Raw genomic sequence first — 19,283 nt, 5'->3', positions numbered from 1 at the left:
ATGAGGCCAGCGTCATCCTGATACCAAAGCCTGGCAGAGACACAACCAAAAAAGAGAATTTTAGACCAATATCCTTGATGAACATTGGTGCAAAAATCCTCAGTAAAACACTGGCAAACCAAATCCAACAGCTCATTAAAAAGCTTATCCACCATGATCAAGTGGGTTTCATCTCTGGGATGCAAAGCTGGTTCAACATACGCAAATCAATAAATGTAATCCAGCATATAAACAGAACCAAAGACAAAAACCACATGATCATCTCAATAGATGCAGAAAAGGCCTTTGACAAAATTCAACACCCTTCATGCTAAAAACTCTCAATAAATTAGGTATTGATGGGACTTATCTCAAAATTATAAGAGCTATCTCTGACAAACCACAGCCAACATCATACTGAATGGACAAAAACTGGAAGCATTCCCTTTGAAAACTGGCACAAGACAGGGATGCCCTCTTTCACCACTCCTATTCAACATAGTGTTGGAAGTTCTGGCCAGGGCAATTAGGCAGGAGAAGGGAATAAAGGGCATTCAATTAGGAAAAGAGGAAGTCAAATTGTCCCTGTTTGCAGATGACATGATTGTATATCTAGAAAACCCCATCATCTCAGCCCAAAATCTCCTTAAGCTGAGAAGAAACTTCAGCAGAGTCTCAGGATAGAAAATCAATGCACAAAAATCACAAGCATTCTTATACACCAATAACAGACAAACAGAGAGCCAAATCATGAGGGAACTCCCATTCACAATTGCTTCAAAGAGATTAAAATACCTAGGAATCCAACTTACAAGGGATGTGAAGGACCTCTTCAAGGAGAACTACAAACCACTGCTCAATGAAATAAAAGAGGATACAAACAAGTGGAAGAACATTCCATGTTCATGGGTAGGAAGAATCAATATCATGAAAATGGCCATACTGCCCAAGGTAATTTATAGATTCAATGCCATCCCCATCAAGCTACCAATGACTTTCTTCACAGAATTGGAAAAATCTACTTTAAAGTTCATATGGAACCAAAGAAGAGCCCGCATCACCAAGTCAATCCTAAGCCAAAAGAACAAAGCTGGAGGCATCACGCTACCTGACTTCAAACTATACTACAAGGCTACAGTAATCAAAACAGCATGGTACTGGTACCAAAACAGAGGTATAGACCAATGGAACAGAACAGAGTCCTCAGAAATAATGCCGCATATCTACAACTATCTGATTTTTGACAAACCTGACAAAAACAAGAAATGGGGAAAGGATTCCCTATTTAATAAATGGTGCTGGGAAAACTGGCTAACCATATGTAGAAAGCTGAAACCGGATCCCTTCTTTACACCTTATACAAAAATTAATTCAAGATGGATTAAAGACTTACATGTTAGACCTAAAACCATAAAAACCCTAGAAGAAAACCTAGGCAATACCATTCAGGACATAGGCATGGGCAAGGACTTCATGTCTAAAACATGAAAAGCAATGGCAACAAAAGCCAAAATTGACAAATGGAATCTAATTAAACTAAAGAGCTTCTGCACAGCAAAAGCAACCACCATCAGAGTGACCAGGCAACCTACAGAATGAGAGAAAATTTTTGCAACCTACTCATCTGACAAAGGGCTAATATCCAGAATCTACAATGAACTCAAACAAATTTACAAGAAAAAAACAAACAACCCCATCAAAAAGTGGGCGAAGGATATGAACAGACACTTCTCAAAAGAAGATATTTATGCAGCCAAAAAACAGATGCGCATCATCACTGGCCATCAGAGAAATGCAAATCGAAACCACAGTGAGATACCATCTCACACCAGTTAGAATGGCCATCATTAAAAAGTCAGAAAATAACAGGTGCTGGAGAGGATATGGAGAAATAGGAACACTTTTTCACTGTTGGTGGGACTGTAAACTAGTTCAACCATTGTGGAAGTCGGTGTGGTGATTCCTCAGGGATCTAGAACTAGAAATACCATTTGACCCAGCCATCCCATTACTAGGTATGTACCGAAAGGATTATAAATCATGCTACTATAAAGTCACATGCACACATATGTTTATTGTGGCACTATTCACAATAGCAGAGACTTGGAACCAACCCAAATGTCCAACAATGATAGACTGGATTAAGAAAATGTGGCAAATATACATCATGGAATACTATGCAGCCATAAAAAATGATGAGTTCATGTCCTTTGTAGGGACATGGATGAAGCTGGAAACCATCATTCTCAGTAAACTATCACAAGGACAAAAAACCAAACACCGCATGTTCTCACTCAGAGGTGGAAATTGAACAATGAGAACACATGGACACAGGAAGGGGAACATCACACACTGGGGACTGTTGTGGGGTCGGGGTTGGGGGAGGGATAGCATTAGGAGATATACCTAATGCTAAATGACCAGTTAATGGGTGCAGCACACCAACATGGCACTTGTATAGATATGTAACAAACCTGCACGTTGTACACATGTACCCTAAAACTTAAAGTATAATAATAAAAAAAATAAAAAAATCTCATGTACTCCATAAATTCATACACCTACTATGTACCCACAAAAATTAAAAATTAAAAATTAAAAAAAACAGTAATGCCTACACAAACAATGAACTGACAAATCAGGAAAATTGTTAGTAAAGATTAAATAATCACTGATGATGTTAATGTAACATTTGATGCAATAGTTAAATGTTAATGTACCAACAATTTGTAAATAAAATTCCAGATGTTTTTAACACACACAAAAAAGATTGTTCCCTTTTGAAATTTACATTGATGAATCAATCAGATCTTTAACAAATAGCACCTCTTTCTTTTGGTTTTAGGGAAAGAGAGTTATCTGCTCTTCCCAAGGCTAAAGATATTAAGAGGCTTGATCTAACCTCCTCTAGTTCTCTAGAATATAAGCACAATGAGAACAAGAAATTGTTGAAGGAATGGATATTTTGAATTTGAATGTTGAATTTGTTAAATGAATAAAATTGTTTTTGTTCTCAAAATCATTCAACTAAGTCTATAGGCATACATAATACCCTCATCCATTAAAAAAAAAAAAACATCTTCCTGTTGCTTATTTCTTCAAATCTTAAATGGTAAGCATGATAATAAAGAGGCCAACTCCATTTGTTTTGTTTCGCTGGATCTGGATTGGCTTTCTATTCCAACCTGGGATAATTACATTCCCTTCTTTGGGGATTTAGGGAGAAATTATCTTTATTGGTGCCCATTTGTGCTTGGAAGTTGTGTATGGCATTCTTCTACTCACCACATGGATTGCTCAGCAGAAAAAGTTGGTCTTCAGAAAAAAAAAAATAAAATAAAAATAAAAATAAAAAAAATAAGGCCGATAAGCAGAAAGAAATAGCCAGACAAAAAGAAAATAATCCCTGGGTTCTCAATGACCTTAAAATAGCTGATTCCAATTCTTTCCAACATCCAGTTCTATTGGTCTTCATAAGGGACTCTTGTATTAATATCTTTTTCTTTATTGCTTAAACTATTTTAGGTTGTTTTCTGTTATTTGCAACTAAAGTTACCATCTCCTACCACTGGAAACGTTTATTGCTCCCACAGACTACCAAGCAAGAATGGTATACTAGAAGCATTTCCATTTGCAAACCGTAAGATATAAATCGGGTATAATTTGTCCTCATGCCCACTGCCAGATTACATTATTAACAAAAAGGCAATGAAAATGTACATATTTACCTGATGAACAGCAGACACAGTTGGAAAGTGCTATTTAGGCTAAAAGCCTCCTACTATCTAGGCGAAAAGTCTCCACCCAATTAAATCTCTAGGATGGGACTGAAAGAGCATGTGGCACATCATGCGGCTGTGACTTCTGGAGTCTTTGTGCCAGCCAGTGCTGTTACAGGAGCACTATCCTCCAGCACCACCACTCCTTTATTCACGTTCTTGGTCTACGTATGTACTTGTTTATGTCCACCAAAAAACCAACTCCTTGAAAATCAGATGTCAGTTTTACACATATTTAAATACTTTCCATAACAACTCCGTACTTTTAAAGAAGTAAATATAAGAATTACTTGGAGGAGAAATCCTACATTAATGAAGTGGCACAATAATTCCTAAAACCATTAATGTAAAATGAAGGACAAAAAGAAGGAGTGAAATAAAGACCTGGATAAACATCAAGATGGTATGAGAGCAGCAGTGTTCTTTACCTGAAACTTTTCAAACCCTCCTTCTGATAGTTTCCAAGACAAACATATTGTGTTTTCTTCTTGCCCCCACATTAGCAAATCTGATGGGTCTGGATCTAAAGAAATGAAATAAGACAATGGGACATCTTTTAAAAGACATTTCTACCACTAAGTTATCTAGGCCGAACTGATAACCTTGATTTTGAAGAGTACTAGATATGAGACATAAAACCTAGGCTTATCCAGTCAATTTTAGCACTGTGTGACCATGTACAGGCTATTTACCCCAAGTCTAGGCTCTCTATCTCTACAAGGAAAGAGAAAATAGAATTTCTGGAAAGCCTTTTCCAATAATAAAATTATGGATTTTCACATTTATTTTTCTCACAGCAGAATCCAACTTTAAGTTCTTACTATTGGTATTTAATAAATTTAATAAATTACTTGTAATTTATATACTGCATAAAGAAAGAACTATATCTCCCCTCCTTAAGTTCACAAATTCCTTTTCTCTGTAACCACTTTACCTGACATGGTTCTAGAAGCTTATTTTCCAAATTGGTAACATGCCTCTATTTCAAACCTATATTGCAAATTAAACTATTGTATTGCTTTCTTTTGCTAGAAGAAATGTAATATTAACATTTTATTAAATAATTTCATCTTAAAAATTCAAATTTTGAATGGGATTTTTTTGCCTCTACTTACATACTGATTTAAGTTTATTAGAATTCATCCCTGTGGTAGATTTAACCTGAATCACTGACTCATACACTTTTATATTCTATTTTTCTATAATGCACATTCCCTTACAACTGGAATTAATTTATTATCCCGCAATATATTTTAACTCCATTTTGTACATTTATTAATATTCCATCTACTTCCAAATTGACTTGAGGGGACTTGCAAATAAACGAAGGTAACTAAAAAGATAAAAATGTCAATAATATACAATAGAAGACAAAAGACAGATTGCAATATGGAAGACATTTAAAAAAGGCTACCAGCCTTTTTTAAGAAAACACAATCAAAACGGCAACAACATCATGAACTATGGAAAGCATTATTATTAACCCCAGGTTAGAAATAAGGAACTTGCAGTGCAAACAGAAGACAATTTTCACAAAGGCACAGAGCTAGAATGGGTAGAGTTAGTCTTTCCTATAACATAGTGGCCTTTCCACTGAAGCACAAAGGTTACAAGGTCAGAATTTGATGTCAGAGAAATGTGAGTTCGAATTTCTATCATCTTGTGTAAGTGACTGAAATTATCTAAGGCTCTGTTGTTTCTTCATTTGAAAAACGTAAAAAAAATACATCTCATTATGATTGGTAGAATAAAGGTTGTCATTCATAATGAAGTGATATAAAGCATAGAAAATGCTTAGCAGAGTACCTGATAAAGGATCTCAGTGTGATGCAATGTGATGATGACAATGGTGATGACGATGGTGACAATGAGAACGACAACACCCAAGTCTAAGCAGCAACTAAGCTTTCACTGATACATAATAATGAGCTATCTTTTTTAAAAAATTGAAAACTTTTCTCATCTATTTCTGATATTTCTTCTAACGGTCTTTATGAGAAGCAGCAGGGTCATATCAGCTTTAGATACCTGGGATAATATCTCACCTTCAACAATGAGTTATGAACACCTCTAAGCCTTAACCTACATTTTGAGTAGCCTGCAGAGATTTGATGCGGTAACTAAAGCACATGATACCATGCTGGTGTATAATCATACCTCAATTTGTTTAGTTTATTTCAAAGAATTGATTTGACCATTGCTGCATTTTAAGTGCTTCCCTTCCTTCACACTGCAACTTCTGAGATCAAGTCTCTTCTCATAACTAAGAGAACCTTGGCACTTGGGCACACTTTCATAGGACTGGGCCCCACAAGTGAAAGTACTCTCTGAAATAGTTACACATGTTCGTAGCAAGCATATATGTCAAGTTATGCTAATAAAGTCAGAAGAGGCAAACAGCACCCAAATAATTCAATCAAAAAGACACGTTTTTTTTAATAAAAAAAGTCTGTATTTTTTTCATACCCCAAGTTTATTTCCATAAAATGTTAATATAGTCCAAGTACTAGAAAAATATTATTTCATGACAATAATACCTTAGGGTTTTAGAGTACTTTACACTTTCATGAAGAGTTTCACATTTCACTTTAGTAACAGGTGATTTTACCTAGGCAGGAATAATTATTCTCATTTCCTAAGTGAGAACACAGTTGTTTTGTCTAACGTCACGTGATTAATCAGTGATAGAGGCGGGAATACATCTCAAACATTCTCCCTGTAAACGCAATGCTCCTTCTCTCCCATCATATCATAAACCACTTCCTAGTCATTCATTTCTAATTAGGCATTGTCTTTAATACAACTATTTCTCTCTTCTTTTTACCCATGAAAAGTTAATTAAATATAAAATGAACTTACAAGTGCTAACCATGAGGACAGGAGGATGGCTTCTTTTCAGTCCCTTGTTAGTCGTAATACTAATTAAAAAGTCAGTCCCTGGAGAAAGGCTATTAAATGTGAATGTCCTACAGGTTAAACAAAAGTGACATATTAAAATATTTAGCTCAGACACATTTGGAGAACTCCATTTTCTCACCTGCAGAAAAATTTTTATATGTTTCATTTTTAAAGTATCTATCATGGAAATAATTTGCAGTGCTTAAGCACAAATGGTTAATTAAAAATTTAAGTCAAAAAAATATCATACGTATGACAATATTCTGAATTCATTATTATTTATTTTCAGAAATAATTTGTTACAATATGTCAGACTTAGTTATTCTGATCACATTGTAGTCCAAAAATTATCTTGCAAAATTTTCTCATTTCTGTTTATATTATCCCGTTAAGACAGCTTTCTAAAAACATATATAAAACATTAATTTGTGTTCCATGTAACTTGACATAATTTCGTTTCAATATTTTCATACCTTTTAGTGGAGGGCAGAATTTCTTCTCTCATTAAGCTTTCACTGGATATTGAAATAATATATCCATCCAGAAGACTTCTAGCTGAAGGCCAGCTAACAGTTACTGCATTTGGGTCTCTGCTATGTTTCATAAATTCAGCTGCACTTGGGGCTATATCATTTAAGACAGGCAGTAAGATAACATTTTCCATAGCATAAAGCACCTGCCAGCCCTAAACCGCCCTCAGGAATTGACTCTATGCAAACCCTGAGGGTAACCAAGGCACTCCTTTTTCTTAAAATTTAATGCGATTTAATTTAATTTTAAGTTCCAGGATACAGGTGCAGGACATGCAGGTTTGTTACACAGGTAAACATGTGTCATGGTGGTTTGCTGCACGTATCAACCCATCACCTAAGTATCAAGCCCCACAAGTATTAGTTATTTATCCTGATGCTCTCCCTCCCTCACCTCCATGACAGGCCCCAGTGTGTGTTATCCCCCTCCCTGTCTCCATGTGTGCTGATTGTTCAGCTCCCACTTATAAGTGAGAACATGCGCTGTTTGGTTTTCTGTACCTGTGTTAGTTTGCTGAGGATAATGGCTTCCTTTTATTCTACCTGCTAAATATGAGAAGTTAAAAGTATTGTTTAAAAACAGCCAGAATCATTTTAAACTTTGAAATAAAATACATGCGTGCTTTAAGTGTACAAAATGTGTCCCGGTAGCATTGTACTCAAAATGTCCCTGGCCTCTAAAATGCAGGAAGTAGATCATACCTTAGTCTTGCGTAACCACTGATTTCAGAAATATTTAATTATTTTTAGGACTCATCCTAATTAAATACCAAAGAGTGCCAAGTCTAATTAGCAGGAAAGTTAATTGCAATCTGAATATGAAATGCCTCCCTTCTTTCCTGAAGAAAAAAAGTTAAATTAAATAGTGTATAATGGGCACATTGTTTTCTCTTTAAAATTCTCCCATATATGAGAAAGGAATCAAATTGTGAAGATATTCTCTCTCAGTCTCATTCTTTCTTATTACATTAAAAGAATACCAGACGTGGCCAGGTTCTAAATATATAAATCAATGTACCCATTGCATCAATGTCAAGAATAACTAAAATAGTTTAGTAGAATAGTTGACAATTTTACTTTACTAGATACAACAGCTTATACATTTGCATGCATCCTTCCCAGTCATCCTTTATTTCATATGATTACCGTGGCATAGATCACCATCTGCCTTCGGGAATAAAATGTTTACACTGGCAAGGTGGCACTTCATTATCTGCCTAATGGAAAATGGGGTAATTAAATCACAAATGGAAACTCTGGCCAGACCATAAGCAGTTAGCAATGCTACCATCTGACAATACATACTTAAAAGGATGTTGTGATAACCCATACTAAGGAAAAAGAAAAAGATACACGAGACACTGCCCATAAAGAAAACCTGGGAGGAATGAACTACTTACTAATCTTCCCTTAAAGGACCAAGGAAATATCTGAACATGAAAGAAACTCCTAAAGTGCCTACACAGGCTGTACCTGTCTGTATTTCTTTTACGTTAGCAGTAATGTCTTTAAAACCTTCTTTTTCAGTCCGAATAGAAAAGGTGTACACTGTGGCAGGATCCAGGTTAGAGAATATTGCTGTTTCTTGAACTACCTTCTGAACCTATCAATCCAAAAGAATACATTATCAAGTACGTGTTTAAGAAAAGCTTCACAACTGAACACAATTGGGAATTATTTAGTTTCACTACTATCCAATGTAAGAATGCAGTAATGTTGGTTTCAGCATGAAACATTCAAGTTTAATTCCTCCAAGAGCCCTTTATAACGTACCATGAAAGCAGCAGCATAGTTTATGCATGTGATTTCATAATGCTGGAACTTCCCATCAGCTCGATTCCAGAGAATTTCTATAGAAGAATCTGTAACTTTGCCTTCATGGATATTCAGTGGTGCTTCCAGACCTATCCAAACACACAACAAACTTAAATTCCTCTTGGAAATTTCCTAATTGGTTTTTTTATAACGTATCCCTTAAAAGGGAATAAAAAACATAATGTCAAAAAGAACAATAGTTTATTAATTAATCTATGCCTCTATCCTAATTAAAAATAGTTGTTTACACATTCAATGACAGTTTATAAAATACGGTAATCAGTTCCAATACTGAAAGCCATTGTAAACACCATCACATACAGCTAATTTTGATGCTGCAGCAAAAAACTACATAGGAACAAATTCACTGAAGAAAATACACAATATTCAAGGAAACAAAAAGAGATTAAAACTATTAGCATAAACTAAAAAGACAACAGAGAAAGAAATATGAATTTTAGGCAAGGAAGTGCAAGAATCCCCTTTGTATCAAATATTTGCTGAAGCTAAAAATAAATTGTATCTGATGAGTGTTAATGTTTATTTTTCCCATTTTGAAGATTTAATCTGGCATGAGAAAAAAATTATTTCAGAAAATGGGGAAGATGGCAGCTTTAAACTATCATCTTATATATTGATTTATTTTGCTGATTGATATCACAATATTGATGTATTTAGATAATCATGTAGCAATTTTGTTTAAAGACAATAACTGCCAAATATAAAGTCTGTAGCCCATAATGATTTATAAAGCAATGCAGACAGGCAGAGAATACAGATATAAAAAGTACATAGAAATTGAAAGCAAAAATAAAATATAAATAGGTATTGAAATGATTATAAATATGCTAAAATGCTGTCAAAATAATGTGATTTCTGACATGAGTTTGGGAGTATTTTATAGACAAGTTGAATTTAAACAGAAATGGAAAGGTTACAATTTGTGGGGAAAAAGATACACGGTAGCCTAGTGACCTAGGTGGATATATATAGAGACAGGAAGAGCAAATAATGAGGGCACTGGACATGTTATAAGTCAGAATTATGTTTTTAGCACTCCATGTGATTTTGGTTTGTATGGCATTTATTACTCTTCATCATTAATTTCGACATATACTGGATGGATGTTTTAGGTAAATTGTATATGTTCCAAATGTTCAGTATTAATATACACAGAATTTTTAAGTGATTTAAAGAGAAGATAAAACAATATGAATCTAAAAATGCAACTATTTATATAAACAAACACACAGCACATATATATAATAACAAAAATTAATGTTAAATATTCAAAAAGCTTAGGAAAATATGCACTTTTTTCCAGACAAATGTCAGTATGGGAATAGCAAGCACAGTCTTAGATCATGTGCTCTAAGATATTATCAGGTCTCCTAGGCTCAAAAAATAAAATTTTGTTCTCATAATTGGCTTGAAATTAGTCACATTCCTTGCTCTTTGATTAAGTCATTCAAAGTTCTGGTTAAAATGCAAGCATTTCCTTTTGTGAAAGGACAGATAAAAAAAATTCTTCACAGAGTTTCAGCTTCACATAGATTTAGCTCTACCTGTACACAGGCAATGAAAGATCTGGCTCAGTAGTGAGGCATTTAAAATTACCTTAAAAGATTCTTGAAAATGATGACACTAAACTAAGCGTAGACATGCACTTGAAATGGTACACAAACTTGAAATCAAGAAAAAGCTTTGCAAGTCTTAAAATACTTACATATTTTTACTGCAGGCACATAATACATATCACTTAATTTAGTCCCACTGATAATGGAAACAAAGAAATTATATTCTGTGTCTGGGGCTAAATTGTCAACAGTTATTTTATTACCATGGTGTAAAGCCATGGTCACATTTGCCCCGCCTTCAATTACAATATGTATTCCATCAAACACTTCAACACTGGGCATTTGAACAAATAAGATTATAGAGGTACTACGACTTTCATAGGGGATAACAATCCAGACTGGTTTGGGTTCTGAAAGATAAAAACGAGATTTATAATTAGTACTTTTTAAATGTCAATCATACTTCTCTGCATTTTATCTAGCATGTTCCAGAATTTGTGAGAATATAAATGTTTATGCATTAAACTTATGTCTACTATGTTAGCATTAGACAGAGAAATAAGGTATATTCTGACAGGCTATATATACATATATACTGAAAGTACATAATTAACTTTCATTTATTGATTATCAATAACAATCACAAGAAACACAAATCTGAGATTTTTTCATTTTTTTTTTACCTTTTAATCTATTTATTAAGTAAATGTTTTTGAGAACCTATATACAAGGATTAGTGCTCAAATAAATAAGGCCAGGTTCTTGCTTTCAAAGAGTTCTCAATCTCAGGAAAGAGATTTATAGATTATTAATTAGAATCTCAAATAGACCTGAGCTAGTGACATGAACAAAAACTTGCTTAGAACAGAGGAGAAAATCACCAATGTCAGCAGAGCTAATTGGGGAAGACCTTCCAGAGTTAAAGATGTTTTATCTGAGTCTTGAAAGAGTACAAGTTTACCAGAAACAGTACATGTAAAGGGGAAAAGGGAGTAATAAAGGAATTCCAGGAAAAAAAGAAAATCAGGGGCAAGGCATAGAAACCAAAAAGGGCATTGTCATGCGTTCAAGGAATACCAAGTTCTTTTAGCTCTTTAATAGCAGGGTGTTCTTTGGCAAGTTACTTAGCCACTCTGCCTTGGTCTTCTTCTCTAAAATGGGAAGAAGACTAGCATCTACATTGCAGAGTCACTGTGCTGATTTCATAAGAAATTGCATTCATATTTAAAGTACTTAGAGTAGTGTCAGGCATGCAGCAGGCACTCTGGGTGGTTAAAAGACGGCTGCATGGGAGGAATGAGACTGGGCATACAAGGGCTGTAAGGGGCTTTGCACTCCATGCTATGGAGGTCAGGCTGTATCCTGGAAGCAACAGGGATTTTGAGCAGGCACGTAATTTCATTTTTAGAAACACATTTTTGGCAACAGTTTGGAGGAAGGATTCATTTACATTTTACACTCTCCTTGACCTCTGCTAAAGATTTTGATTGTACCTCAATTCTCTACTGTGCTATTTAAAGCAGATTTAAAATTTGAGATAATTTCTAGTAACATTATTTCTTTCTCAGATCAATTTTAATTTCAATACGATTTGTGGGTTATGGGAATAGCATCCAGTATTTCCTTAGGCCTGCATTTCTCCCAAGCAGATATTTTCTCCTAAAATATACAATCTGAAAATGATTTTTTTCCCTCCAGAGCATAATTAGATGGCCTTTCCTTTTCAGTTTTATTTGCGACATCTGGTTTGATACGATGGAAGTTGTTCCAAGTTACTGTTAAATATTTGATAATGTTATTCTGCTACTTTACCCAGAGCCAGTACTTTATGAAAGAATGTCCACACACACCTATAATGAGAATTCCAGAACATAAAATCAGTGCAATAGCTCCACAAATTTTTGTGAGCTGTAACTTGCAAACTTTTTGCCTTTTCAATTCTTGCTGGTGATGAGGAAATGTTCAATAAATGAACCATAACCAGTTCCATATGGTGTACTACTGGGTTTCAAGGCAGTTTTACCATAGTTTTCCTTCTCCAGTTATATTAACTTTTATTTTTCCGTCATCACTAATATTTTCTGTGGGTTTTCTCTTTAAATTCTGCATAGCCCCCTTCAGTTACAAAGGTCCTACAGTAACTATGACTTTCCCAAGACAAGAGTAACATCCCACATACATTTGAATCTGTGGACAATGATCTATGAAAGCTTCCAAGTGTGGCTTAAACAGGAATTAAAAGATCTTGGGATGGTAAATGAGTGACAAGTATAATCATAGAACCAATTCACTGCCATGTTCTTGAGCACTGAAGACATTTTCTAAAAAGAGAGGAGACTTTAAATAGGCATGGTCTAATGTAGGTTCTAAAAGTATATAAAAATCAATGTCATCCCCTCTAGTGAGTAGGCATGAGGTTTTCCATCATTTCCGCCTGTCCTAGAAAATAAGCCAAACTGTGTAATGCATGACACTATAGTCACCAAGCCTGGAAAGGTATAGAATAGGACAGAGTTCTGTCTTGTCTTAAAAATTATATCCTGATCTGGAAAAATCATATGAGAAAAGATTTCATGACAAAAAAGAATAAAAGAAACATATTGGCACATACTGGGGACTTTCGGCGAGTTTCTACCTCTGACTGTGATTTCTATCCTTATCCATTGTCCTGTAAAAGCTTTATCAAAAGAAGTGGTAAGATCAGGGGCTGTACAAGATTTTTTTTCAGTATGAGGTGAACTGAATTAGGCCAATTTCAAAGACTTTTATTATAGGCAAGGTAGAACAAAGTCTGAGGGATGCTCCTATCATAAAATGTATTCTCCTATGTCAAGAGGGGAAAAAAGGAAATTCAAACACCAACTCTCCAATAGCTCTGTTTCTCTCAAGAAAACTTGGGTATAGTTAATTCCTCCAACAAAGAGAGATCACACAGACTGCTGAAATGGCTTTACTTCCCACTATGCATGGCCATAGCTCCCCCAAGGCCACCACTCCACTCCTATTGAGAAATAAAAATCACAACAAACACTCCCATAGCACTTATTTGGTGCCAGGCACCAAGTCCTTAAATTACATTAATTTCATAAAACGGATAAGATCATTATTATTATTCCCATTTTAGAGAGAAAGAAGCTGAGGACCAAAGGGCCTGGGTGACTTTGCAAAGGATGTAAGAAGCTGCCAAATCATGGAGCTGGAATACAAACCCAGGCAATTTGGTTCCATGGTCTGTGCTCATAAGCACTGCCTTCTTCCTAAGGGCGCATTTTATGGTTCAGGTGCACAATCATAGCTAGAGATCAAGTTCTGCTGGTTATGTTCAGGACAAATTAGAGAGAGGCACAGACAGATAAGTTTCAAAGGGGAAAGGTAAAAAAAAGTATGTGTAAATTATATTTTCTTCTACATGCCCATAAAAGGCAAATGCCTCTCTTCCTTGACTATTTCAAAGTATATGGCAGAGAGAGAAATACAATGTGGTAAATTACATGTATCAGTAAATATCTGTTGAATGAATGCATGCAAAAAAACTTGTTCCTATGCACCTTGGGACAGGTTAATATTTGCTTTAGGATTTTTGAGGCAAAAAAAATGATGCCTGATAAATAATCTGGTGATGCTAAATCTGATAGCAAGCCTACGAACTGGATAGAACACCCAAGAGAAATAGTGGAGTGCTTGAAGGAATTAAAGATAATTACCCAGAAGGAAAGAAAGTATAGGAACCAGCGACACCTTATGAATGTCTCTAAACATTTGCAGCCTGTCATGTGAACCACAGATTGGGTTTGCTTTGTGATGTTCTAGAGAGTAGACTAGGTCCATGATGGGGAAAATTTTGGAAATGAATTACAGAAGCCCTGAATGACCAGAGACACTGTTCTGGGAATTATATATCACATGAGAGCATTGGCAAGATCTCTGTCCTAACTTCAAACCCCAGAATGCTATTATTCTTCTTAGGATTTGCATATGTTAATATGTGTTTCTGCATCCATGTTGAATACCAGTTTGACAAATAATTGAATTACATAGAGCTAGGAACTCCATTTAGGCTGGAGATATGGAGCTGAACAAGATTTCACAGGCGCTCTAGAAACAAGAGGCAAAACAAGTTTACATTTTAGATGGCAGATTGATGAAATATGCTAAGTACCCTAGAGGCAAAGAATTATGAGGCTTTTGATTTTGACCTGGAAGGAAATTTAGAAATAATATATTAAATGTCTCAAGTTTTTGAGAGAGAAAACAGACCCCGGGATAACATGGGGACATTCTCTAACCTTAGACTGCTACAACATGAACTAAGGAGAAAAATCATTTTCCGTCTTCACAGTTTACTCCTTCTGCTATGCCAATAATTATTTAGTGGGGTGTTTTATAGGCATGAAATAATTCTTCTTGGTAATATATCTTTCTTATCTTTCTCTTTTATAACTACTTCTTATTATAATTATCTTTAGGTAGTTTTCTTAGAAATTTAAGCATGGAAGTTCCAGACATGAATTTAGTTTTAGTCTTTGGATGATAAAATAGGAAGATATAGCACTGGTTGAGTGTGGATATTATCACTGCATAATTTTTTGGACCAACTTTTTTTCAGTCAGACTGCCTTTATTGTTAGCTAGAATGCCTGTAAGGTCCAATAACTTTCTCTTCTTCAGTGTCATCACCAAGCACCCAAATTACTCAAGTTAAAAGCCTAAGTTTCTCCCTTTCTTCATTCATCACAAGCAGCCCATCTTGGACTTCCTACTTCTACACAATAAAATATATCTCCTCCTTTCCTTCTGCACTGTCCCTACCCTTGGTTACCATAATCTTGTGCCTAGGTTTCTGTAATATCATCCTACGGAGTTCCTCAGCTTTCAGCCTTGCTCCTTTATAATTCATTCTTTACACATAGCAAGAGGGAAATTTTTGAAACATAGGTCAGATTGTCCCTCTCCTGCATAAGACCCTCTATGGCTCCCACTTCCCTCAGAACAAACTCAAAAGCATCGCCTACCGGATCTATGTAATCTCACTCCTGGGTACCTTTCCAAGATAATTTCTTTCTACTTTTCTCCCTCCTAATTAGATGCACTGCATACACTGCTCTTTTTGTTCTCAAATGCACTAAGCTCTTTTCGAATCTTGCATCCTTTATGCTTGTGTTCAGGCCTGGAGTACCCTTCCTCTATCCTGACCCATGACAGATCTTTCCTATCCTTTGACCTCCATTCAAATATAACTTCCTTCCATTACAGCCCGTTTATGGTAGAACCCACCATCCATTTTCAGTTACTCTCAATCACATCACTTTTCTTTTTTCCTCCTAGTATTTGTCACAACCTACAAATATTTATTGTATTTATTTATTCAATTTACAAATATTATTTTTTCTCCCTCTCTAATAACTGCCCAATGATTACTTATTGAGTGAATTAATCATATTTGAGAAAAAAAAACATGGAAACATTATTTATTTATTTATTTGAAACACAGTCTCACTCTGTCACCCAGGCTGGAGTGCAGTGGCATGATCTCGGCTCACTGCAACCTCCACCTCCTGGGTTCAAGCTATTCTCCTGCCTCAGCCTCCTCAGTAGCTGGGTTTACAGATGTGCACCACCACACCGGGCTAATTTTTGTATTTTCAGTAGAGATGAGGTTTCGCCCTGTTGGCCAGGCTGGTCTTGAACGCCTGACCTCAGGTGATCCACCCGCCTCAGCCTCCTAAAGTGCTGGTATTATAGGTGTGAGAGCTACTGCACCCGGCCAGAAACATTTTTTAGTTTGGTTCAAAGCCTTTTATACTGTTAATATTTTTTTCAATGTGCCAAGATATAAGGGCATGTCTTTGAGAATATAATAATTATTATATACATATAACTATGTGTGGGGCACTATTCTTAGTCCTCACATTTATTACATCAGCTATTCTTAGAATAATCTGATGAAATACATACTATTGTTTTCTTCATTTTGCAAATACAGAAACTAAGGCATAAACAGGTTGAGTACATTGCCCAGAGTTACTCAAATAGTGGGACCCAGATTCGAACCTAGGCTCTGTGGCTCTGAAGTCAAATTCTTTATCACAAGGCAATGCCACCTTCAGACAAGCGGGGAGCATTTTCAGGAAAAAAAGAAAAAGATGAAATTGCTTCAGGTTCTGAGGCTACCATTAGATAAAGCACACCAGAATCTACTTGAAAAGATGCAACCAGCTACTGGAGGGGTATATCAGGGAGTATTTTACAATATCCTCAAATCAGCAAATACCTCGTAAGAATGAAAAGTATCTGATTCTCACTTAGGGTTTGTTGAATAGTTACCAGCTCACTCAAGTTTCCGTTGATCACTGTGGCCACTCCAATGCCATATGTAATTCCAGGGATTAAATTATCAATCTTGAATCTATTCATGACTTCACTTGGATCTGATATGGATTTAATCTGAATGTAGGTCTCATGGCCATCTTGTGAAGGTTCCCACTGAAGAATTATATTGTCTTCTCCCACATCTTCAGGTTTTACATAAACTTTCTGAGGTGGATTAATACCTTAAGTAAACAAAAAAATAGATACACACACCTTAGCTTATTAGTTAGCATTATTCATGCTATTGAGTGAAAATAATTCAATATTAATGTTCAAAGTAAATTTTACAGTTTCTTATGTCACCATGTCTTGAAAAGCGCTCAAGTTTTGAGAAAAGTGTATCTTCTTATTACTATGCAAAAGTTATTAAAATGGTTAAACATAAAAATTACAAGTCAAGGGGAAACAAATAAAATCCTCAAGTGTTTGGCAAATTCTTCATACTTTCAAGAGTGCCATCAGAATAATGTTCCCATTATTGAGATTATTCATGTTTTAATCAAATATACATGGGCACCTACCAAGTGCCAGGCACTCTTCTTTACATCAGTGAAAAATAAAGATCCTTGTCCTTATGGAGTTCATATTCTAATAGGTGGAATAGATAATAGTAATACATAAAATAAGTACGTATGTTATATAGAACTCCAGAGGTGATAAGTGCTACAGAAAAAATACAAGGTAACCAGGGTGAGGGAGATGGAGAATGTGGTGGCTTTAAGGAGGACGTTGTGGTATGAAGTAGGGATTTTAGGGCAGATGTTTTTCAAAAGATAGGGTTTTCAGCAAAAAGGTGAAGGAGATCAGAGTTAGACATACAGATTTCTGGAAGAAGAGTATTAAAGCTGAAGAAACAGCTAAGTAAAATCCCTAAAGTGAGAGCTTACCTGGTGTGTTCAAGGGTGGAAGGAAAGCTAGAATGAATGAAGGAGAGAATAAGATGAGGTCAGAGGCAAATAGAAAGCCAGTTCATGCAAGGCCTCAAAGGCATTTGCTCCAAGTCAAATGGGTAGCAACTACTGAGTCATATGCAGAGGCATGATCATTCCTATTTTTAAAGACTCACTTGGGCCATGACATTAATAACAGACCACATGGAGGGCCAGTGGTAGAAAGAGGGAGCCAGCCCAATAATCCAGGTGAGGTGGAATGGTGGTCTGGATTAAAACAGCACTCAGGGAGGTGGGGAGATATAGTGTGACTCTGGATTTATTTTGAAGAGAGAACAAACAAGATTTCCTGACAGGTTGGGAATGGGTTGTGAGAGAAACAGAAGAGTCAAGAACAACTTCAAGGCTTTTGACTAAACAACTGGATGAATAAAATCACCATGAACTGAGAAGGGCTGTGGATAAAGCAGATTTGGGTGGAAACACCTGGAGTTCAGTTTTGGGCATGTTAAATTTAAAACATCTCGTAGATAACCAAATCAGCAATAATGCATAGGCAGTTAGATGTTTGAATGTGGAGTTCAGGACAAAAGTCTAGGCTTTATATAAAGTTATATAGAGATATAACTTTATGAGTCATTGACATATGGATGTCTTTAAAGTTTCAGAACTGGTATTTATTATAAAACAGTTGCAACTTTATACTACTTTTCTGATTTTTGAAAGGTGTGATATTTATTAGAAATACAGAGGAAATTAGCAGGTTATGCTCACTGTTCATGCATAGTATCGTTGGAGAATCTTCTTAATACTTTATAATAATAACTGAAGATGATACTTCAGCTTATCTCCTTGCACAGTTTCTTTGACTACCAAGCCTTCTGATTTTTTTCATATCATACAGTTTTCTGGAAATTGTAAATGCTTTCCTTATAGTCTTGTTTATCCTATATTATGTTTTTCCTGATCTTTTAATAGTTCTCAGCTACAATACTCATTAGTTCATATCTCTAAGGATAATTATGCAATTTTAAACTTTTTAGTAGTTTTACTTAAAAAATCTTTAAAGAATTCTCTATGATTTTTATAGTTTGGAAAAACTATAATTTGAACTTTTATCTGTTTTAAAGTTGACTTCTTTTTCAGTACAATTTAATATCACATTTTAACTTCTCAGGAAAATATTCTGGGTGGAACCCTTAGTCTGCATCCCATATCTTAATTTCACCAAATTGTAGCTGATGTTTAAATTAATTATTTATGTAAAATTATCAGAAAATGCCAGAGTAATACAATTAGAAAAACTGTCCAATAAGATTCCAGGGTGAAACAACTTCAGAAAATTATTCTTATATCCTTGCAAAACCTAAAAATCTATTTAAGCATTTACTACAGTGGAGGACTTAGATGTAATCTACCGAATGCCACGTATAAGCAGAGATTGAGG

This window comes from Hylobates moloch, unplaced genomic scaffold (genome assembly GCF_009828535.3).
Source record: "Hylobates moloch isolate HMO894 unplaced genomic scaffold, HMol_V3 SCAFFOLD_12, whole genome shotgun sequence".
NCBI lineage: Eukaryota > Metazoa > Chordata > Mammalia > Primates > Hylobatidae > Hylobates > Hylobates moloch.
This window is presented reverse-complemented; position numbering follows the sequence as displayed.